This window comes from Pongo abelii, chromosome 2 (assembly GCF_028885655.2).
Source record: "Pongo abelii isolate AG06213 chromosome 2, NHGRI_mPonAbe1-v2.0_pri, whole genome shotgun sequence".
Lineage (NCBI taxonomy): Eukaryota > Metazoa > Chordata > Mammalia > Primates > Hominidae > Pongo > Pongo abelii.
Window position 1 is genome coordinate 184,506,521 of NC_085928.1, and position 25,201 is coordinate 184,531,721.

The following is a 25,201-nucleotide window of genomic DNA, read 5'->3' on the forward strand; positions in this document are numbered from 1 at the left end:
GCACACTGACCTGCAGTAGTAGAACTGTAGGTTCATATGACTTCTGAAGAAGGCAAATACAGTATTAAAGCATTAGGACAAATACACAAGCTATAATGAACATCGTTTACTTAGCCCAAATTTAGTGTAATTAAAAAGAAGCCTGGTTATTGATACTGACATTTTCATTTATTTGGCCCTATGTTTCTATGCATGGTGTATGTTTCTATTTCTCTTATTTTTTAATCAATTTTTTCACATTTTCTTTCACATTTGCTCATTTTTAGTCCTTTTAGCCATTACTTCCATGGCTCTGCATTTTTTTTTATCCTTTTGGTTCTGTCTTAGCTTGGAGTCAAAAATTGCGACCAGCACTCAAGTAGAGCACTCAATGGTGCAAGAGTGCATAGTGGGATTACCTTCTAACTCATGTAATCTTGTGAAGAGACACTGCATCATCATTATCATCAGCAAATAAAATCCATGTAAAGGCCATCTCTCCAAAGTCTGCTTTCTCTTTTTAAAAGTAAATTTGATTAAACATTATGGGCAGAATTTATCAGGAGCAGAGTTCACTGAGAGTAAATCTTTTGTGAGGATTTTCGAACTTCCTATCGTTCATTTACAGGTAAGTGTAGTTTACCTGCTCTGGGAAAATGATGTTTATTATTTAAAAATCAGAAATGAAAGAAGAAACCCCAAAGTAAGATGATTTATTTGCTTTTTGGTAAACTCAATTCTGTTTTGTAACCTTTGAAACATGGATATGAGTGATTCTATTAAAATGTATACTCCCTCTAGCGTGTGTTAATCATTATTTCTCTGCTGGGCCTACGGATTACCTGTCTGCATTGTAATGCAACATTCCTTAATATTTACAATAGAAATACCAGTGGTTCATAAGACATCTCATATTTCTGTGAATAAAATGGGATTTACAAGAAATAAGGACTTGCCTTCAGAAATACATTTCAAAATGTTAAAGTCCTCATAAAAATTCCTAGAATTATTTAAATCAGTATTGATTTAGACTAATGAAATAAAATATCTGACCCCAGTGATTGTACTTTAATGCTCCAAAAGGTAGATGAAATCATTGCAAGTACAGTTTTAGTATAAATATAAACAGAGCAAAAAATAGGTACTTCATTTATAATTGTGTTCAATGCATCAGACATTTATTAAGTCTCTACTTTGTGAAGGTCCTTTTCAGTTTGCGGGGGAAGGGAGAGGGATGTAGAGATGGAGTCAGATCCCTGTCCTTGGGTGAGGAGGACTGAGACAGACATGAGCACCTATAACTTTTTTTAGAGTATGAAGATCCATTACTATAACATAAAAGCAGTAAGTGATCTAGAAATAAGGAGATGATCCCAAACCAAACTCAGGCCATGAGATTTCTAGCTCTGCCAAGTTCTTACCACTATTGAGAGGTCAGTCTTATAAATATTTGAGTAGAGAAGGAAAGGAGGAGGGTATGGAAATTGCCTAAATTTAGGAGTAAGAGGGACAAAGGCCATTTTAGGAGGAGCTGTCCTACTGGAGTCAAATTTAATCATTGAATTCTATATGGAATTCAAAGAAGTACTGTTCAAAGAGTACTGTTCTCAGGTGCTTATAGAATAGTCAGGGAGAAAAAAATATAACTGGTTTCCCAAGCTACATTTAAGGAAAATTCGACTGAGCCCCTGTTTCACTACCTGATGTATTCTGGATGGAATGTGCTCTAAGGATTTCCGCCTGTGTTTTTTTCAGCACTCTTTCCCTTACTGCACGTTCTTAGCTTCAACCTTTCTACTCACTTCTCAACTTCACCAAACTGTATCCCCTGTTGACTTTTGCAGGAAATCTATCACATTAAGCATAACATGACAGTTATAAATTTATTGAGGATTTGGAGGGTCATAGCTGTGGGATATGATAAGGTTTCTCTTTAAATAACCTGAACAATCTTTTATTCTTTAATTCATAGTACCCCCCCCTTCTCCTTTTTCTCTTTTTTCTCCTTTTTTCTTTTTTGCCTTTGTTAGATGCCAGGCACGCCAGAGTACCAGGTATAATCAGTACCAGCTCACATTCCTTTCCTTATTCGGAAAGAGGACTAACTTTCTAGCTCATTGCAGACACCGCTTTCCCTTTCCTCTCTGCTTTCTTTTACGTGCCCACCTTATCTAAAAAAAGCAAATGTTTAGCCAACCGGGATTAGTTTAGACTGTATGACCCAACCCCAGCCAATGGGGAAAGGGTACAGGGGCAGGACTTGCATCAGGAATAAAGGCTCTCGTGCCCCTTTGTTCAGGTGTGCTGGCCAAGGAGGCACCCCTCTGCGTAGAAGTAAAATTGTTTGCTAAGAATCCTTTGAGTGTTCAATTTCCTTAGGATTTTGAGCATTATTCCTAACATAGGAAAAGAGATCATACCATTGAGGCCTCTTATCAGCCTCTTATCAGCCTGGTTTGTCCTCTCTGTTAATCTCTATTGGCTCTCAAAAGCTACACCTCCTAATACATGTTGCTCTCTGACTCACCTAACAAATCCCATCCACCAAGGATAGTCTAGTCTTCTTCTCCACAAAAATGCTGGTGGATATTTCTGAAATTATTCTTATTGTTAAATAAACAATACAGGAACCACAGAGGAGGTAGAGAGAGGAAGAAGCAACACAAAGGAAATTAGTTGGAAAAAACAAAACAAAACAAAACCCACAGATTTAAAGTGTCTAATTGGAGCATAGTGATTACAGTGTATGTCACTTAAAGCTCCATAATAGATCTTATAGCAAAATTCTGATTAATCTCATTCCAACTGTGTAGTTGACAATAAAGCATCATTCCAAAGTATCCTCATTATTTCCTGGTCCAGGAAAGTATTGCTTAAAGAAAAGAGAAGACATTTCAGAAACAAAACTGTAGTCATTTTGAGAATAAGACATACAGCTGGCAAGAAATGCAAGCTATCTATAGAATCAATTAAAAACAAGATTATTAGGAAGCCATGCAATTATTGTGGTTGGATATTAAAAAACTCATTTTTCTCCACTTTATAAACTTGGCAATAATTTTTTAAAAAGCAAATGCACATATATATGTGGGAGGTAGAAAATATATTTTGATATTGCACATTATGTGTATATAAAAATTGGAACAAATTAGTACTTATAAAAAAGTATTTAAAGGGCAGAATCTACTATTACATTTCTTATGTCTGTGTACATACTACACAATATTTCTTAGTAAAATGTGCTATGAAACCATTTAAATAAAACTAGGACATTGGTTAATTTCTAAGGAAAAGTAACACATTTTTTACCAGATGGTTTAATTCATAAATATTTCACAATATAAACCAAAAATTTTTTAACCTAAAGTTAGTCTTGGGATCTAGTCCATTTTTTCGTTTGTTTGGAATGCTATTTAAGTTCAAAATGCTTTGATGTTACCTGAATTTATTTTACATAATTCCAGATATTGGGCAAATTATTTGAGCAGCTGAATGACATTATCACAGATTCTGTTTCTATCATTCTGCTCTGCCATCCTTACGACGTTGGCTTTGGCGTTAGACTAACTTCCTCCCTGCTCCCAAGACGTCCAGAGCAGTCCTAGCCATCACATCTGTGTACAACAACAGGAAACAAAGGATTTTTTCAGAAGGGTGGAAAACTTAGAAGCCCCAAGAACACCTTTCCTACCATCTGACTGGCTAGCTATGGATAACATATATACCCCTAAATCAATCCCTGGCAAAAGTAATGGCGCCATTATGTTTGAGTCTAATCAGGATCGTCTTAAACTTGTGCATACAGTCACCCTCTCCAGAGTTGCTTGGAAAGAAAAAAGACACGGAAGATGAATCAGGGTCTTGTAAAGAAGAGAAAAAAGTGATTTGTTTGGGAAGCCAACAGTGTTTTTTGGAGAAAAATTGAACCAGACTTTAGGCCAGTGGTTCTCAATCTTAGCTGCACATTAGAATCATCTGAGGAATGTTAAAAAATATGTTGATTTAACTGGTCTGGAGTTACACTATAGCTATTGGCAATAAACACATCCTTCTGGTAATTTTAATGTGTCAGTTTGAGAGCCACTGCTCTAGGTAAATTAAAAGTAGAATAAAGAGACAAAAACCTTCATGAATCTGCACACATTTAGCTTCTCAAGCAGTTTTGTTTATGAGCTCTACTGAACATTACCTGAAAATTAACCATTGACTAGCAGGGCAAAATTACCAACACAAGATCTTAGACCACAGTTAATTTGCCAAACTGAAATGGTGCTCACTGCTGTATTCATGGTACTTATTACAACAATGTATGATATTAGGGTACTTAAAGTACCCAGACAACTTTTATAGTCAACCTGAGTTCTAGTTTTATGTAAATATAGGAATACAGTATTAGTCCCATTTTTGTGAGAAAAACTGATTTGCAAAGTGGCTCTTAGTGGAAGAGACAGAACCAAAGCTAATAGTATTATCCTAACAGACAGGGTTCCCTCATTCTACTGTTGTTAGTCATTTTGTTATTGTATTTGAGAAATATCATTTGTATTGGCTAAAGCAAAGCTTTATAATAGCTACCATTTATTGACAATTTGCTATGAACCAGGAGCTGTACTAGGTGATTTATTCCTGCCCCAACTTTTATTTTATCCTCATGACACTCTTATAAAGTAAATATTACTTTACAGATAAGGAAATTGGAACCCAGAGAGTTCATTATTCCTCCAGTGTCGCTTATTAGTTCATTTATCTGGGATCTGGATATGCCCATAATGCTGTGGGTTACATTGCCATATATAATTTGTTGAGTTTATCAGTTCAACAAATACCTATTGGTTGACTAATAGCTGATAGGTGCTGGGCTAGGCTCTGGATTGGATTGCATTTTCCCTCTACAATATAATTTACTTTTTTTTTCTTTCTTTAAGAAGTAGGTTTACAGCAGTTCATTTGCAGTTGCACCAAACACTTAACATCTGATCAAAGAATGACTGAATGAAAAAATGAATTCAATATTTAGATTGTGACAATTTGCAGTTGCTCATATTACAAAGACTAATGAAATTTTGCCTTGCCAACAATTTGCTTTTCCTTAGGAACATCAAATATAAAAATAAAAGCATTTTTAAAATGCAGCTTAAAGTATACTCCCAGATACTTTCAAGCAAATACTGAGTTTCTGGTATGTATGTCTTGAGTTGTTCTGACACTCCATATTACTGTTTTTAATGAAAAAAGCATTCTTAATGAGAACAGGTAATTGGTCTGAACAGCTGACATTTATTTAGATACTTTATTTAGAATGTTTTCTACTGATTGAAAGATAGGGGGAAAATAAACTGGGCCATGGCTATTCAGGACTGGCTAGTTTAGTTTTTCATAGAGATAACATTTTCCAAATTACTGAGATACGATATTGAAAATGAAGGGCAACCTTCTTGTTGGGTGAAAGTGTTAGAATAGCCCTAATGCAGAATCTCATTAAAGCAACTGTCAGGATTCCTCTATTTTACCATCACCTCCCCTATTCTGTAAGAAGCAACTGTCGTTTTGAGTGAGTGTACTGCCAAAGAGGCATTTACAAATAAATGAAAAATGTCACAATTGATTTCACTCGTTTCAGAATACTGTGTGTCAGCTTTGTCACAAACTGTCTTTGCTACTTTCTGTTTTAGATCTCCCAGCTGGACGTTCAAAATAGCTTTTGATGTCTTAGGGCGTCTTTTATTCAACCCTAGGTAAGCCCTCTATTGGTGACCTTTTATAAATATTTGTAAGGCTGTTTGAAGTGTTAGAGAAAATGAAAACCCTTTCTCTCTGTAACTGCTGTTTTTGTAAAATAGCATCCAGATGTCAATTGTTTACATACATATTTGGTCATCTTGGGGAATTGTTACCATTACAAAACATTGTAAAATTTTATTATAATATTTCACATTCTCTTCCCCAATACAATGGTTTGTTATTATGCTTAATTTAACAATAATGCAAATAACAATATTACTTGTAAATAAGACATGGCAAAGTTCTTCCTGTATTTTGAAAGAACTCAACAAGTGTCTAAATTTATCTTGAATAAAAAAGTCATATGATTTCTATGTAATATCAATGATACACATTCATTGTTGCCATCACTATAAACCAGTCCACCAACACTACTGCCATCACACTAATGTTATTGAAGACTTACAATGAGCCATATGCTTTGCTAAGCAATTCTATGTATTGTAGAAATGTATCACAAGGGTGTCTGAATCTTAAATTAATATGGATTTGGAAAAAGACAACTAATTAGAAATTGCTAGCAATTGTTTTTTATTATGGATATTAAATTAAAGGGAAGCAAATCTTCATATAATTATACTGTAAGAGATTTTAATCAGTATAATTATAGATCATGCTATCATTTGTGATTATTTAGCTTACTACCATTGACTTGAAAGATCATGGAATGGACCAATTAACAATATTCTATTTCTCTTTGAAATAGAGGTTTAAGCAGTTCATTCATTCAACAAATATTTATTGAGCACTATTAAGTGCCAGGTAGTTTACATTGAAGACGTGATTGTGAAGAATATGTACCTACTCTTGAAGAGTTTAAAGTCTAGTGAGAGTCAGGAAAACATACAAGTACAACATAGTGTGATAAGTGGAACAATAGCGATAGCATGGAATACAATACGAGAAATGATGTGGGCACCTAAGCCAGGCTAGGTATGGCTACTCAGGGAGTGATGTGGCAGTAGAATGTGGAAGAATAATTAAATTTTGAAGAAAGGGACAGATTGTGAATGTCCTCATAAGCCATATTTAAGAATTCAGATATAATCATGTACAGTGGCAGTTAAACTGGAAAGATTCATATAATATTGTACAAAGTCAGGCTGGTGATATTCTCACAGAGCCAGCTAACCATGTTTAATAACTAGGAAAGCAGGCTATTCTTCCTCTTTCACAGCTGTATAAATGGAATATATTTTCTAGAATATAAGAGCTTTGTGAGCAAGAACCTGGTCTAATTTCCTTGATTCCCCAGGATCTATTGCGCACTTTACACATAGAAGCTCTTAGTATTTATAGTGTGGAATGATAAAATTAAATGTAGACATCTAGAAAATGGATAGGTTGCCCCAGCAGAGGCTCCCTCAAAGGTCAACTATTTATAACTATATACTCTTTTTATCACTGATCAATTGTCACAAGTGGCAAAATTCCTTTCCACATCTCCTTTTTACTTTTAGATTCACAATGACAGTCTTGTAAACCAAAAATAAAATTCTAAGTCCTCAGCCAATTGAATGGACCCCTCCTGTTGGCCCACGGCGTTCCTAAGTTAACCGTAAAAATTAGTTCCAGCCAGGATGGGAAGTGGAGGTTGGACCTACCTCATTATATTATCCAGCTTTTGGAATTTAGGCACAGCTGGCAAGCATTTAACATTCAAGCAGAGACCGCGAGACTGACAATGCAGACTCTTTGTAGCAATAAGATACCAACATGACAGCTGGTCCTAAAAGAAATCGAAGTATTTTACCCAAAATAAATTTACTTGACATATTTTGAAATGACTCTGCAAAGCTGTCCCTAATGGGACAGAAGGGGAAAAGAAAAAAGACCTTCCCTTTCCAGGTGTCTTTCCTGAACCAGGAGAGAATTAACTAAGATTCTGGCATTTTTTTAAGTTGGATAAGAAACATTTACAATCTATTCTCTCTGAAGCCTGCTACCTGGAGGCTTCATCTGCATAATAAAAACCTTGGTCTCTATAACCCCTTATCTTAATCCAGACCTTCCCTTCTATTGATTCCAGGTCTTTGGATAAACTCTTTCAACCAATTACCAATCAGGAAATCTTTGAATCCATCTTTGACGTGGAAGGGCCCATTTTGAGTTGTCCTGCCTTTATGGACTGCACCAATGTACATCTTAGGTATATTGATTGATGCCTTATGTCTCCCTAAAATGTATAAAACCAAGCTGGAGCCTGACTACCTTGGGCTCATGACCTTTTGAGGTTGTTTCACAGTCATGTCCTTAACCTTGGCAAAACAAACTTCTAAATTTATTGAGATCTGTCTTACATACCTTTTTGTTTGCAGTCTTCATCAAAGAAAATCAACATAAAATGCAATTTTTCAAATAAACAATTTGATAATATGTGTCAGTAAAATCTATGTAAACAAACTAAAGAATTGAATAAAACTAAAGAAAATAATTTTCAGCAAAAGCAATAACCAGTATGTCCAATATTTATTTAACTCTGGAAAATATATACTCAAATACATTACAAAAGCTTTCTTTTACACACAGAGACATGAAAGATAACTATCATTAAATTAATCATATATTATAAGATAATATACCAAGGAGATACATTTGGTTTGTTTCATAATAAATTGTTTAATGAGGAGCCTTTAAAAATTATGGTACTATAATTCACAAATCACAAAATTCTTTATTTTAATAGTATATATCATTTTATAGTGTGGACACTTTTGGTTTTGTTTAACCCAATGTGGATTCTGTCTTTCTTGCCTTTGTAAAGTTCTTCATTCTGGAGAATTACCTATGACCTGCCTTTCTAGGGTTATTTATTTAAAATGTGCTATCTTATGGTCACCTTACTTACAGATTTGTCTGTGAAAGCAGTAGAACATTTCTGTGAATTTATTTTTGTTGTGGCCACATCAAGTTCTGAAAGGACCGTGAATACTCATCCAAGGCACAGAGTAGTAAATCAGCTGTCATTTTTTAAATTGATCTAAGGATCACAAACTAATAGTTTCAATAAATCCAATAATTTTGATAGGTCACTTAAAGCATTGTTTTCCAAAATGAAAATTCTTTAAAAAATTAAAAACCTGGCTATATAGAATATTCAAGCAATAAAGAAAACATGAACAAAGATGCCAAGAAACGAAACATAGAGCATCTGTCAACCTCAGAGTAACTGATGATTGCCCTGTTGTCCACAGGGTAACTGTAACATTTTGCCAAGAGAGAAGTAGGAAGTTCTGGAAAAAAAAAAAAAAAAAGCTGCCCGATGTTTTGAAATAATGAGCATTTATCTATCTTGCTATCAGTTAAAATACAGGGTAAGAATGGTCAAATATTAAAAAGCCTAATGGAGGAGTACAAAAGTGGCAGAAACAAGTAATAGAACTGGGAAGTGTTGAACCAAAAGTTCACAAAATAGAATTTATTCTAGTAAGAGGGGGAAAAAAAAGCAGATGAGGCCAGGTCTGCCAGTAGGATGTGTAAACACCTGTGAGCTGGGCGTCAGTCAAGGGCTGGCTTCTGGCTAGCCTCTGGTTGGGCCAGGTGGTGGTAACAGTATGCAGCAGAGACTTCCTAGTTTTGGGGTCATTTCCTGTGCTTATTCTCTCTGTTGGTTTCCTTCTTTTGCTTCCACCTCCTCATTCTGACAGCACCTGTTCTATAATATTACTTTGGCAGGCAGCCTTGATGTACATTTTAACAAATTCTCTGTGCCAAGTTTTCTCTTTAAGTTACTAAAGGTAATTGTTAAAAAACTTTCAAAGCAAGTGGGATAAAACAAAATTGTTTTATGAAGACTATAATAGTCAACTATACTACTAGCCGGAAGACTTCTTATGAATTTTACACACTACATTAGCAGCTGGCTTGTTGACAAGAAAAACTTTAATAGTTTTTTATTGTCTCTACAATGGGGCCTAAATTTACCTCACTTCATTCATGCTAACATGCCCTATTTGATTTCTGTTTTCCTTTAATAAAGCTATTAAAGGAAACTGAGACAAAAGCAGTTGATTTGCATTAGGACAAAGCATTTTCCCAGTAATACAATGTGACTCTTGACAACCTGTTGCCTTGGAGACTAAGAACTTTACATGTGAGTTTTCCTAATGATAGGCATTTTTAATTTATCTGTGTAAGATTCAGTAGGATTTTCTTATCTTAATAGCTACTGCCCAACTATGTACCTTTTGCCATATGGAGGTAGAAGGGGAGAATTAAAATGCTCCTCTAAATAGGGATGGCACAGTTCCTGTTTGGAACATATTAGATCTACTGGAAGTAAGGTTTTGCATCCAGTAGAAACAGAGCTTTTCTCACATTATTTCCTCTTACCATGTTGCTCTTCTTTAACTCCAAACTCTTAAACTGAATATTTATCCCTGAAATATTAAAATTCAGGTAACATTAATTTCCAAGAAACCTTTTCTGAAGCCCCTTTCTCTCAATACCTATTATGCCACACTTCACATTCAATTTAATTTTAATTGGGAATGAAGTGAGATATGAATTATCAAGAGAATTTTCTCACAAATTCTGTTAACAGATTTTTTTTGATTGCCATATATCTGAATGATGTTTTTAAAAATTTTTACATTCCAATTTACGTTCTTCTAAATTAGAAAATTGGAATGTGTGACAACATAGCTTGATATGTGCTAAAAGCACAGGTGTCAGAAAGATGAAAGGTGATGGTTAAATAACATGAAGGTTAATAGTCAAGGAATTTGATAGCTTTACAAGTACAACATATTTACTTAATAAATTGAAAGTGGGTTAATCAGTCATTCAATATATTCTAAGTGTGTAGTATGTGCACGAAAATACACTAGATGCTATGAAACATTTTTTTTAAAAGCAGTTAATCAAAAAGCTTTAACTTGGCTCCATTTATGATTTTTATCATTGTGAAATGTAGAATTCAATATGTTTCTTCCTACACAACTCTTTCCCACTATAGGAAAACAAAATAGGCAGTAAAAAATAAAATAGGCAATGATTAGGGACATATTTAAGTATTTAATATTTGCTGATTGTGAGATAAAGACACTGCTGATGAGGCAGGGCAGATGAGCACCAAAACTGGGGCTTAGTCTGGGAGGATTCTTGGCTTCACTCAGGAAACAATTCAAGAGTGAGTCAGTGGTGGAAGAAAGCATGTCCATTGAAGCAGCAGTGTACAGCAGAGTGACTACTTCTTGCAGAGCAGGCCTAACCCATAGGCAGTGTGCCCAAAGTATAGGCTGTGTATAGGCTGTTGGCCAACAATATTTACACCCATTTTTAATTCTGTGCAAATTAAGGGATGGGTTATTCAGAATTCTCTAGAAAAGCAACAGCAATTTCCAGGTGTTGCCATGGCATTTGTAAACTGTCATGGTGCTGGTGGGAGTGTCTTATGCTGATACACATCAGGGAAACTAGAAATTGCTTTCAAAGCAATTTGCCACTTCTGGCTGCTTTCTTCATTTTATCCTGTCAGGACCAAGAAAGAAGTCCTACTAATCTACCTCATTCACCCCTCAGAGATTATACACTCCTCCTTAATTAAGTTTAAGGGATTTGCAAAGGGCAGAGGTCTCTCTTCTGTTACTGTTTCCTCCTGATCTTATGGGCATGGACTCTGCTTAGTTTTGGAAGAGTAAACATCTCTGGATGCCTGATCTAAGGGGCCCAAAGGCAAGACGTCTTTATTTCCTGGGTCAGAAGATGGGATGAGTTGGAAGTCTGATGCCAGCATCTTCTTTATATGGAAACTTTACCATTTGGAAGACACAAACTATAGTGAGAGGTTAAACAAGCAAGGGACAAAAATTAACAGTAAAAAGTTACGTATCAAAGGTCTCAGGAAAGGTAAAAGCCAGATAAGACTTCAGAGGGTGCTTTTGATAGTCAACCAGAAAGTTGGGGTCAATTCCCTGGTTATAGCTATGTAACCAGGTAGCTTGTTTATATGTATATATATATATATATATATATATATATATATATATATATATATATATATTTAATATTAATCCCCACTTGTCCAGAGTTAGTAATATAGTTACAGCAAGTCTTATTAATAACTGCACAGACTCCACCTTGTTTAGCTAGTAAATAGTTGAATGCTAGTCTGTTGTCAAGGACTACATTTGCCAAAGAGTCTAGGGACTATTGAATTCCCTTTAATGCCTGACCTGTGTTAGTGGCCAGTGACTATAGGATTTGAGTCAAGTTTTTTAGGGTTGATTCATGGTGGATTAAGCCACCCCAGGGGGCTTCCAGTCCTACTTTTGCCCTGATTCCCACCAGAATTAATACTATTGCTTATTTCTGGTTTTCCTGGGTCTTATGGGGTTGTAAGCAGTGACCCCAGGAGGGGTCACAAGTTGAGACCCTGTGGGGTGTGACATCTATACTCTGCTGCCAAGTTGGGTTTATAGAGATATTTTTCCATTGCTCTAATGAGGATTGTCAAACCGCCCTTGTTTTCCACAAAGTTGTGGTACTACCACCTTCTGAGATTAGGTAGTTGTTTTTCCCTTGGAAGTTCTGATGTGGGAGGAGGCACCACATATGGTTTTTCAGTTACAAGTGGAATCTGATTTCCTTTTTCATGGCCTTGGGAACTTGGCCACTAGGGTTGGATCAGAGCATCTTAGGAATCTTCCATCTTCATGTCATTAACACAGCAATGGGTGCAAAAGATAGTGTCATTTGTGCACTGGAGGTCCAGGTACCCAGTCTTCCAGGTCCAGATAACAGGGGCAGGGGAAGTTCAGTAGAATTTAAGTGGGGGAGAGTTCCACCTAAGAAGTAGGGGACTGGGTATTTTGGGACCACTGTGGAAAATTAGGAGATCTGAGGAGATGGCCATGAGATTTTCTGGATGTGACAGAAGGCGGAATTCTCTATCTTGGGGATGTTGATGACAGATTTAGCAACCATGATGATGATTTCCTGATACTATAATTGTTGAAATACTTGCTACAGAATTTTTTCCCACTCACACTGGATTAAATTAATTGGGAGAGCAAAGAGGATTAACAGAGGCAACATGGTGTCCGGTTGGGTCTTAGAGCGGCCTCTACACTCAAAATGGACAAAAGAGTTGTTTCCTAGGAGAAGGCAGTTTGCCAAAGTAATAGAAAAGAACTATTATAATCAGGAAGAAGAGAAAAATTGTGTCTGTGCCCACCCATAGCATTATGTTACCACTTTTGGCTGAGTGTTGATTCTGTTAAATAGGTAGAGGAGGTCTTCCAGAGGTGTAGGTTGTCATATCCTCCTCCTGTGCCTGTGGGGACTCAAAGGAAACAAATTTAATCTTAGACAGGTGCATCCAGCCAGTGACCACCCCTCAAAGCCCAACAGCAGCAGGAGTACCCAACAACACTTGATAAGGGCCCTTCCATCATAGTTGGAATTCATCCTAGGGGAATCCTTCTTTCCAAGTTTTTAATAGGACTAAGTCTCCTGGTTGAACAGAGAAGCTATTCTTTTCCCTTGTAGGAAAGGGCAATATTTTATTTCCATATTTTTGAAGGGCCTTTTGAATCTGACCTAAATTCTAAAGCAGAGGGCATAGTGAGGCATGTTCAACCCCCTGTTTTCCATCATGTCTTGAATTAGTTTTCCAGGTTTCTTATAACAAATTAAATGCTTTAGGCCAGATGAGAATGGAAGTTGATGGACCTCCACTAGCCCTTAAAACCCTTTTTAAGCAATATAAGAATCAAAAACCGAAAGCCAAACATATGGGTACCCACTAAGAAAAATCAAGAGTATAGAATCAAGTTATACTGGAGGAAAACATTGCTTTTATAGACCTCTAAGATAAAATATTTCAGCATCAACTCATAACAACAGTAAGAACCAGAGGAGAAAAAAATTATAGAAGGTGTTGAAAAAGCTGAAGGAGAGAGTTATCATCTCAGGCTTTCTCAATACCTTAAGAAAACCTTGTTTTAACATAGAAGACCATTTTTTAGAAAAATTATTATAAACAATTCCCTTTTAATGACAGCCAACTTAATCACATACAAAATTTCTCATAAATTTCCCTTCACAAACTTTATCACAACTTACACAGACCATTTATAACATGCTTAGATTTTCTGACTTGTCTTACACTACCTATTCCTTAAATAACCAGTCATTTTACTTTAGGACAATAATTTACCATACAAGATCTTTTTTCATACACAGTTATTCTCTTTTATTTATAACCTTTCTTAACAGAAATATATCTTCACATCTATAACTTTCTTCACATTTCTCTCCCCTTCTTAACTGGTTCCTTGCTACTTGGTTTCATAACTAGCTTTTTCAAGTTCATAGCTTGAATCAACCTTTAGATAACTTCTAAATTAGATATAATTATTTTTTTCTAAATAAGAATATATCTTAATTCAGTATTTGTTTTTTTACCTGCCACATGAAGGGTTACCCAGGGCTCTTCTGTGGAGATGATAAGGTGTTCAGTGGCAGTCCTGGTGGACCTCAGGCCCTGTCAGTCTTGGGCTTGATTGGCCCAGGCCCCCCGTGAAGCTTATTACAGTCCCTTTTCCAATGGCCATCTTGCTTACAGAAGACACACTGATTCTGGCCCATGGACCATTGAGTCAGGCGCTCTCGTCTGGACATCTGGGACATCAATCTCATGACATTTCCTTGGGGTGGGTAATCCTGAGTTGGTGGAGTGACTTAAGGCTGCCATTAATAATTGTGCTTTTGGGCTATTTCTTGTGGTTCCCTCCACCTCTTTTGCCCTGTACCTATTGTTATAAATTCTAAAGGCCATGTTTAATGGTTGGCTCATAGAGGTTTGAGCTCCCATTTCTGCCTTTTGTAGCTTCCTCCTAATGTCAGTGGTAAATGGAATGATACAGTACGTACCCAGGAGAGCTTGCCCTTCCAGGGAAGTCTGGGTTTGCATTTGTATATTTTCTGAGTATCTTAATCAAATGGCCCTGAAACAGAGAGGGATTTTTGTTCTTCTCCTGAGATACTTCTCTAACCTTGTCATAATTAGCTGGTTTAAACACACACTTTTTAATATCTTTTGTTAAACAAGTCACTGTGTGATTTCTGTGTTTGAAATCTTGGGATACCTTCTGATAATCCCACTGGGGGTCTAGATCTGGGATCATAGCTTCACCCATGTGATAAATGGCAGGACTCTGGTTAGGAGCAGCCATTCTGTCAGCATATTTATGGGCACTACCCATAATCCTTTGTTTCTTTTCTACAGTACAGCAGGTTGACAATAATATTTGCAAGTCATGCCAAGTTAAGTCAAAGGACATGATCAACTTAACAAACTCCTCTATAAACTTCCCTGGATCCTCTGAAAACTGGCCAATTTTTTCTTGCTGAAAGCTAAATCCGACGTAGCAAAAGGTACATGTACTCTGATTGTCCCCTCATCTCTGTCACCTACCTCACACAATGGACTCAGGTTCTATTCTGGGGGCTACTTAGGGCCCCACTCCTGGTAGTACTGGTTGTGCTTACTTCCTTGGGCAGCAAGAGGAAGGGGCTAGTTGGATAAGGGGGAGGGGTGCCTGATGACCTTAGGGTAGAATCCTCTGCTAGAGAACTGGTGGAATCTCACCTCAGGATTGGAATACTAAGTAGGCTATGAGGAGGGCATGGGTCTTCTAGGGGGAGCAGCTAGGAGGGGATCACCTGAGATATCAGGCATGGCTTCTTGGTGCCTGGGAAAAACATGAGTCAGACACATTCTACAATTCTCCTTTATGTCAGGATCATAGTAGAGGACCATGAAAGCCTGTAAATAACAAATTTTTCCCCATTTTTCTTCTTTTTTACAAAACACATCTAATTGTAAAGTAGTATGATACTATAAAGAGACATTTTTTTCTTTTTAAGCATTGTAATTTAAATTCTCTCCAATTGCCTAAAAGGCACCATAGTGGTGAGTTTTTCATCTCCTGGTGATGGGTAAGTGTCCTCTCTGTGCCCCCTTGGGTATTGGGTGAACCAGGAAATGAATCTTCTGGCTAAGTGGTCAATTCAAAGTCCCTGCCATTTGGGTGCCTTGGACAGAAGCACACCTGACCAACTATGTACTTGTCCCCCATTCTCTCAGTCCTTTCTCCCCTAATGTCATTGTTTTTTCCACCAACCATTTTATCTTCCACCATGAAATACATGTTTTGTTTGCAGTTTTTGCTTTGGCTCCCTGCTAACTGTATTTGTGCAGTTATTTAAGGCAGGGCACTTGGTTGTGAGAGGTTCTGCCATTGTTGACTCTGGGATGCCAGAGTCACATTGTTCTCTGACCCCAACTCGGCCATTGGGGTTCACTGTTGCCTGTCCCCCAGATGCTCCAGAATTTTTGGCATTTGGTATGGGAACTCTCCTTGGACAATACTCAGGTCCTCTGAGTTTTTTGGCATTTGATACTGTTGGCCATTCCCTGCATATTCCAGAGTTTTTGGCACTGGCATTCCGTCTAGGATTGTGGGTTAAGAGTCGCATCCTAGGGAATTCTCGGTCTTGGCCTTTTCTTGTTTTCTATCCTAAATTTATAATTTTCCATAGCAGCATATTATTTTCTTATTTTCATTGTATTTACACTTTTTCTTCTATGCATACATAAAAATACATATTTTGTCATACTGTATTCACTGGAGGATGCAGTCATCTATGGCCCACTCATTTCTTATCATCCACTTTCAGGACGCTTTGCTACAGGAGGTGGGAATTTGCAGGGGAAAATAATGGAACTCTTGCTAAACTGAGAGAAGCTTCTGTGTCTGATAGAGGTCCTTCTTAGACATGGGGACAGTAGAAAGCATCCTGAAAGATGATGGCTCTGAAATGAGTCTTTGGCTAGTGTTACACCTATGCTGTGTTAGCAGCTCTTTAGTATTGCAGCCTGTGTGTTACATCGCTGCAGCTTCTATTGCTGATTTCACCTTGCTGCTTCACCACCACCTCTTGTCTTCTTGAGCCACACATTTGGGCACTAGATGATGCAGGGCAGACCAGCCCAAAAACAGAGGCTTAGCCCTGGAGGGTTCTTGGCTTCACTCAGAAAGGAATTTGAGAGCGAGCTGGCAATGGAAGTATGCAGGTTTATTGAAGTGACAGTGTACAGAAGAATGACTGCTCCTTGTGGAGCAGGGCTAACCCACAGGCAGTGCACCCAGAGTAGCGGCATATGGGCTATTGGCTGGCAGTATTTATACCCACTTTTAATTACATACAAGTAAGGGGCGAGTTATTCAGAAATCTCTAGGAAATTGGCGATAACATACAGATGTTGACATTTCATTTGTAAACTGTCATGGCACTGATGGGAATGTCTTATGCTGATGAACAGCAAGGGCGACTACATATTGCCTTCAGCACCATTTGCTGGCTCTGGCCAGTTTCTTTCATCCTGTTGGGACTGGGAAAGATGTCCTGCTGGTCTCCTGCCTCATTATGAGAATAATTAGAGAAGGGCTAAATATGTGTGCTGTGGAATTTTCAGAGAGGGCATTTTAGAGGTGATATGGCTTGAGCTGGACTATGACAGATGGGGAGAATTTGGGTAGCTGAGCAGTAAATAGAAAACTTTGTGGGATTACACAACAGCATGAACCATAGAGGTGGTACTTTAGCAGGTAATGTCAGGGAGATTGATAGTGCAAGAAGGAGACATTAGTGACTTGAGCAGAGGCTTTGTCCTGGAAAGTTATTAGATGTGAGAAACAGGTACAGCTTTAAACCTAGGCAATGGACTGTTGCAAGTTCTTGAGCTGGAAGTGCCATTATAATAATATCGTCTTCTGAGGAATTAACTTGAGCTGGGATTAGAGGCAAGATGATTGGCTAGAGGAGAGTTGTGGGCGCTATGCACTAGATGAAGTCAGCTGAATGGGAGTGGTAATGGGGGAGTGAATGAAGAAATGCAGTCTAAGTAATTAAGCTATATTTCACTGATACTTATTTCTTATTTACAAATATAGTACAACAATTAACTCATTCCAGAGACAGTAATTAGCAATCAGGTTAAATTACTTTGATTACCTCTTTTACATTTAATTAACAGCATTCTAAGAAAACTGCTTTCTAAGATGTTTTGTAGTCTATATCGTTTCTTTTTTGCTTTTCCTTTATTCTTTCCCTCTCCCTCTCTGTACTTCAGCCCATTTACTCTATCCCAGTCTTTCCTACTTTCCCTTCTAAAAGGACAAAATTTTAGGGTGTATTTTACTAAAGTAAAATGAATCAAAATAATCATGATTTTATGGAAGTATTATGTAAGCATAATTTAAAAGTCACATAGGCTGGCCAGGTGCTGTGGCTCACACCTGTAATCCCAGCACTTTGGAAAGCCTAGGTGGGTGGATCACTTGAGGCCAGGAGTTCAAGACCAGCCTGGCCAACATGACGAAACCCTGTCTCTACTAAAAATATAAAAATGTGCCGGGCGTGGTGGCGTGCACCTGTAATCCCAGCTACTTGGGTGGCTGAGACATGAGAATCACTAGAGCCCAGGGGGCAGAAGTTGCAGTAAGCTGAGATCATGCCAAAGCACTCCAGCCTGAGTGACAAGAGTGAGACTCTGTCTCAAAAAAAAAAAAAAAAAAAAAAAAAAAAAAAAAAAAAAAAAGGCTTAAAATGAAACAAAAACCCCAGCAACCCTCCAATACTTCTCTCATTCTTCCCACCCCAATCCAGTCCTTCTTCTAAGAGGCAACCATTTCCAACTTTTCCAGTTTTTTCTTTTGATAGCTCTATGCTTATAAAGTTATTTCTTGATTTTTAAATGGTTTATATTACCCACTGACTTCTTGTTTTATTGGTTGAGAATTTGTTTTTCTAGCTCTGACATCCAGCAATCTCAAATATTTTTCCTTCATTTTAATTAGAAATCATATGTGGTTGTTAAATTAGTGGTTTTTACATTTATAATATAATATACTATGTGAATATTTATAATAACTGTGAATATTGTTTGAATCAAAACGTATGATTTGTTTTCTTTCTTGTACATTAAAAAAGTCCTAGAATTCTTTCCTTTTTTGTTAAGTTTTTAGTAAATCTAAATCTTTCACTGTTTGCTCCCAAATGTTCCATCACAGATGTATTAAATGGCTATCAATAATCTTTTAATTTTGTTTTGTTTTCTTTCTTTTTTTTTTTTTTAGACAGAGTCTCACTCTGTTGCCAGGCTGGAGTGCAGTGGTGCAATCTTGGGTCACTCACTGCAACCTCCGTCTCCAGGGTTCCAGCGATTCTCCTGCCTCAGCCTCCCAAGTAGCTGGGATTACAGGCACGTGTCACCACACCCACCTAATTTTTGTATTTTTAGTAGAGATAGTTTCACCATGTTGGCCAGGATGGTCTGGATCTCCTGACCTTCTCATCTGCCTGCCTCAGCCTCTGAAAGTGCTGGGATTACAGAAGTGAGCCACCACATCTGGCCTTAATTTTTATTTATGTGTTTATTTGAGACAGAGTCTAGCTCCGTTGCCCAGGCTGAAGTGCAGTGGTATGAACATGGCCCACTGCAGCCTTGACCTCCTAGGCTTAAGTGATCTTCTCACCTCAGCCTCCCATGTTTCCAGGACCACAGGCATGCATCACCATGCCTGACTAATTTTTTAAAAACTTTTTCTAGAGACAAGGTCTTGCCATGTTGTCCAGGCTGGTCTTGAAATCCTGGGCTCAAATGATCCTCGTGCCTTGGCCTCCTAAATGTTGGGATTACAGGCACGAGCCACTGTGCCTTGCCTCAATAACCTTTTTAAATGGTCGAATTCATAAAATAACCCTTTAGCTACATTAAACTTTTTTGTTTTTGTTTTGGGCCTGATGATGTTCCTGTTGTATCACTTTATTCTCCTGCATCAATTTTAACTGTCATTTCTAGGCCAGGTAACTGTCATCCTGGAACTTTCCTTTTACCCTTTTATGTTAGGATTCTGTGTTACCTGCATCCAGTACCTTCCTAGGAAAGGGTGCCTGGGAAAGTTTTTTTGACTTCTTACATGCCTGAAATGTCTTTATTCTACTCTCCTGTGTGATTGATCATTTGGTTTAACATAGGCAGCTGCTTCTCAGAACTTCAAAGCCTTTGTTATCTTGTGGTATTTCTTTTGACAAATCAGAGTCCATGCTGATGGTTGGTGCTTCTTTACTCAGAAAATTTTGTGATCACTTTGTTGGATATCTATATGCCTTTTCAAACTGGTCTTTCAGCTTGGTATTTTTTTTTTGTTTTATTGTTATTGTTACTATTGTGATATTCTTTCTTGTGATTTCTGTCTTCATTTCTGAAACTTCTATTGGAAAAATGCTGGCCATCCTGTATTGATTCTCTGATATTCTCTCTATATCTTGTGATTTCCCATTTCCTTTTGTTTCTGATGAGTTCATTAGTTTTATTTTTTATTATTTTTTCATAATTTTTATGAACTATTTATTCTGTGATTATTCCTATTGTATGGTATTCTGTTTTTCTTTTATTAATTATATAAATTATATATTTTATATATTTATATTTTGTTGAAATCTTACTCTCTGCATTGTCTCTGTTTCTTCCTGTTTTCCTTTTTTTCTGCTTTTTTGTTTTGGTCTTTTTCATGTTGAGGCATTTCTCATGTGTTTAATAATTGTTAAATACTAATTTTAAGAATGAAACACTAAGAGTTGATAACTATACGCTACCTCTTAGGTAGGATTTGTTTTTTGGTGGGTTTCACTATGAAATAATGAGGAGAAGGCCTTTCCATTTTTAGTTATCTGGTGATATTTTCTCAAGGGGTCGAAGGAACTGATTGAAGGTAGATCTGGGACAGGAAAGAGTATGAAATTCCCACAAGTCAGTATGTAAACTTTACCTAATTCCCTTGTTTTAACTTTGCACTTGGTATTTCCAAGTTTGAGATATTCTGGTTCAGCCTTTCTAGGACATGTACCTCCACTCTTTTGTTTGGAGGAGGTGAGAAGAGGGACCAGTCTTCTGGTTCTGCAGTCGGAGAAGACCTTATTCAAACATTCAAGGAGTCCTATTCTTAACTGCTGCAGTTTTCCCTTGATTTTCATAATAGCTGGTAATGCCACTTGCTGAACCTCCCGAGGGGTTCTGTGATACAAACTGACATTTCTTATTGCTGGCTTCCTCTGCAGACTCTTATGTTGTACCACGTGCTCTGCTAATTCAGTTACACTTCTTTTACCCTTTTTCTGTCTTGTGACAGGTGTTTTTTGTTGTTTGTTTTTATTTTTGTTTTCTTTTGCAGACAGAGTTTTGCTCTGTTGTTCATGCTTGAGCGCAGTGGAGTGATCTTGGCTTACTACAGCCTCGACCTCCTAGGCTCAAGCAATCCTCCCGCCTCAGCCTCTGGAGTAGCTGAGACTACAGGTATGTGCCAACACACCTGGCAAATTTTTAAATTTTTTGTAGAGATGGGGTTTCAGTATGTTGGCCAGGTTGGTTTACAGGTATGTAGATCTCTTGAATGTTGTATCTTGTTTCCTGTTCTCTTTGCCTTCATGTGTAGTACTTTTTTTGAAATTTCCCAATTCTTATTTTAGTTGGATTTGGGGATGGAGAAGAGGTAAGGTATTTAAGTAGAAATTAACTATTTTCAAAGAGAAGAGTAAGGCATTATATTATTCATTAGATTGATTAGTTTTTGTTGGTTCACAAACTTAATTTTATAATGTGGGACTCAAAAGTGTATATTTTCTTTCTATAAGTTTTCTCTAGATCATGTTGGCCCAGAGAATAGCAGTAACATAATCATGAAATGATAATAAGCATAAATGAGTTCCAACTATGTGGCATTCACTGTCACATAAGTTGTCTTGCATATACACTCTGATTAGCAGCAGTGACAAGTAGATTTTTAAGGGGAATGAAGCAGTTTCTGGGTAGATTACCAGTAATTTACATTAAAATAATATAAGGTATTGATTGCTTATACATTGTTAAGCTCTAGGATGTGGATTATAGTGTCCTGTGTGGGATTAGTAGGTTAATTTATAGCTACTTGTGACAATAGCAAGAAGTTTCAAGAGATGAAGGTGGTGAGCAGGACATGATTACTCTCTCATTTCAATGCTTCTTTGGGCCTAATAATGTGAATCCTAATAATAAGGATTCACATTCTACACATAAAAGTTATTTTCCTTTCTCAGTATTCTGTTTTATTCCTTAGGTCCATATGACCAAATCCTACATTCTTCCTAAGATATCATTTTTCTATATATATTTTTGTCTTTGTTTTATCCTCCTAGAGCAATAGTTCTGAGTCAAGTGACATTGGGACATAGTTTGGTGAGAATAGTTATGGCTCTTTAAACTTCAGATTAAAGAAAAGTTAACATAATCGTGAGCATATTTTGACGTGTTCTCTGAAGCCTTTCAACTTAGGCATTTCACAAAATGTTGAAATAGTAAATTACAAAATAATTAAAATGCTTCACCAATTTGTACCTCACTGATGTCATCATGTTCTTGCAGCATAAAGCTAGAGGTGAAAAGGAACCACCTTTATAAATTGCTGAATGAAGTGTAAATATATGCAATCTTTTTGGGAAGCAATTTGGAGTATGTATCAATAGCTTTTAAAAAGTTCCTGCCTTCTGATCTAGACATCTAATTTTAGAGTTCTCTCCAAAGAAGGAAGCCAGATGTTAAAACCACATTTAGTTCATTACGAACTGTGTAAACATAAAATTGGAAACAGCCTAAATTCATACAGTCGGAGAACTTTAAATAAATTTTGGTGAAACTGTATGATGCAGTATTATATAGCTCTTAAACATTATGTTTTTAAAGGGTACATAACACACCGTATGGAATTTCTGATGTGTTAAGTGAAAAGACAGAATGCAGAATTGGACTCACAGTACAGTATAAAGTGGGTTCAAATTAATGTACATATGCACAGAAAAAAAACTAGAAAAAAATAAACCAAGCTGCAGATAGTTTTGTCTCTGCATTATTGAATTATAGACAATTTAAATGTTCTCACTAATGCTTATCTACAATTTCTAGATTTTCTAAAGTATGTATTACTTCAAAAATACAAAAAGCATATGGTCTTTTAAAACACTTAGACAGAAAAACAGAAAAAAAAATCTCATCAGTTTGCTGGTGACAATAAGTAAGGCTAAGTGTTGTTTGGTTCTTCCCTACCTTCATATCATCATCTGTGAACGGTGCTAACAGGATAGAATTGCTCTGTTTACTGCACTGGATTGTTATTAACAATTTTCTAATTTAGGAAAAGGCACTGACTCCTATCACTTTTATTGCCTCCTTTCTTCAGTTACCTGAGTCGACTCTCCCATCTTCTATACCTTAAACACGACTATTGAACTGTCATATGATTTAAGTTGCTAATATATATTTTATTATTATTATTATTTGAGACAAGGTCTCACTCTGTTGCCCAAGCTAGAGTGCAGTGGCACGATCACAGCTCACTGCAGCCCCAGTCTCTTTGGGCTCAGGTGATCCTTCCATCTCAGCCTCCCGAGTAGCTGGGACTACAGTCATGCAGCACCATGCCCGGCTAATTTGTGTATTTTTTGTAGAGGTAGGGTTTCAACATGTTGCCCAGGGGGGCCTCCAATGCCTGGGCTCAAATGTTTCACTCGCTTTAGCCTGTCAAAGTGCTGGGATTACAGGTGTGAGCCACCACGTCTGGCTTGCTAATGCATGTTTTAAATTTATGTATTTTTATTTACAATGCAACTTTAAAGAAAATGGAACTGTTTTCTGACATGTTTTTAAAACATTTGTTGAAGGTTTCCTAGTACTACAGAGCAGATCTGACATATATAAGAGCTGGAGTAGCTGAGATGGAGTTGTTATAAGTTGTGTGAAATCACTTAGAAAATAAAATCAAATGCGAATAGTTTAGCAGGATGACCAAGCCAGATGTAGACTCCTTGGCCTATGGCAAAGTTCTGTGCCAATGATTTTATTTGGAGTCTGGGAACCGATAGCTTGATATAAAATCACCTGGTGTCAAATATGCAAATCTATCCTTTTTAATAAATAGAATGAATCTTTCTCATTTGTTTATTCAATAATTGTAACTTACTATGTCAGATACTAAATTAACATTCTTAGGGAGGTCACAATCTAGGAGGAACATGGGCAAACAGTTACTTATTTTATGGCATACACTAACTCTGAAAGTTCAGCAATGATGTTTTAAAATGTTACTTTTTATGAAGTAAGGGAAAAGCAATTTTAGGTAATCATTGGCTTTTAAAAACTCAAATGTCATTGACAACCGGGATTAGAGTAGAAGTATCCCCAAACTGGAGGAATCCCCTCCCCATCCAGGTCACATAGCCAGTCTCTCAGGACCCTCTCTTACTGCAAAACCCAGCCTCTACTCAAACAGTTCCGGTGATGGGGAACATTTATTCCATAACAGTGGTTTTTTTTTTTTTTTTTTTTTTTTCCAGTGTCTCTTTTAAAGAAAAAAATACTTTGGGTCTAAATTGTGAAAATACCCAAAACATTTTATAGAAATTGAACTCTGTCAACAGTGTTATTTATACTAAGATCAGGACAATTTCTTGAGATCATATTGTTTTATTACTAAGTTTGGCCTTAGTTTTACAAATGTAATGTTCATATTTATTTGAATTTTCAGATTGGTTAAATGTTAATGAAAAGCAATCCAATTGTTAATTTTTAGTAGTGCCTTCTCTCTGTATGCCTTAATTTTATTTTATATTAATAATTCAAGTTACCCACCAAAATGAAGATTTTTTCCAAAATAAAAAAAAAAGGTTTCCTAGTGACAAATGTTATATATGAGAAAAGTTAGAGGTGTGTAACTGGATTTTATGAATAAAAAATATGGGGAAAAATCATCCTGATTACCTGTAATTAATAGTGGTATAGTATCTAGACTTTTTTTAAGTAAAGTCATTTTTATGTAATTTAATTACTAATTACAGTCATTTTAAACACTTGAGCTTCCTTTTCACTATCTGTAAAACTCTTTAGAAAATAAAAATTGGCCGGGAGCAGTGACTCATGCCTGTAATCCCAGCACTTTGGGAGGCCAAGGCTGGCAGATCACCTGAGGTCAGGAGTTCAAACCAGCCTGGCTAACATGGTGAAACCCCATCTCTGCTAAAAATACAAAAATTAGCCGGGCGTGGTGGCACATGCCTGTAATACTGGCTACTTGGGAGGCTGAGGTAGGAGAATTACCTGAACCCCAGAGGCGGAGGTTGCTGTGAGCCGAGATCACGCCATTGCACTCCAGCTTGGGCAACAAGAGCAAAACTCAGTCTCAAAAAAAAAAAAAAAAAAGAGAAAAGAAAAATTAATGCATGCATGATGTTGTTGAAATGGAATGAAATGGGTGGGATCTAGATATTACTTACTTTTATGAATTTCAGCTACACCAAATTCTTTTAGAATATAAATTATATAAGCATCACTGCCAGTTTTGAG

The 25,201-nt window shown here is 36.8% G+C and overlaps 1 protein-coding gene across 13 annotated transcripts in view; it reads left to right on the forward strand.

The window, feature by feature from the left end:
* Positions 1-25,201, forward strand: part of NAALADL2 (N-acetylated alpha-linked acidic dipeptidase like 2) — a 1,370,084-nt gene that overhangs the window by 90,127 nt on the left and 1,254,756 nt on the right. For 8 of the 13 annotated variants that reach the window (XM_063722336.1, XM_063722335.1, XM_063722348.1 and 5 more), the window contains one exon: positions 5,652-5,714. The exons of 3 other annotated variants lie outside the window; for them this stretch is intronic. The gene's annotated coding sequence lies outside the window, so the exon portion shown is untranslated. Of the gene's footprint in view, positions 1-5,651; positions 5,715-14,992; positions 15,142-25,201 lie in introns of all 13 variants that reach the window. 2 more of the 13 variants (XM_063722339.1, XM_063722345.1) reach the window with 1 other exon arrangement.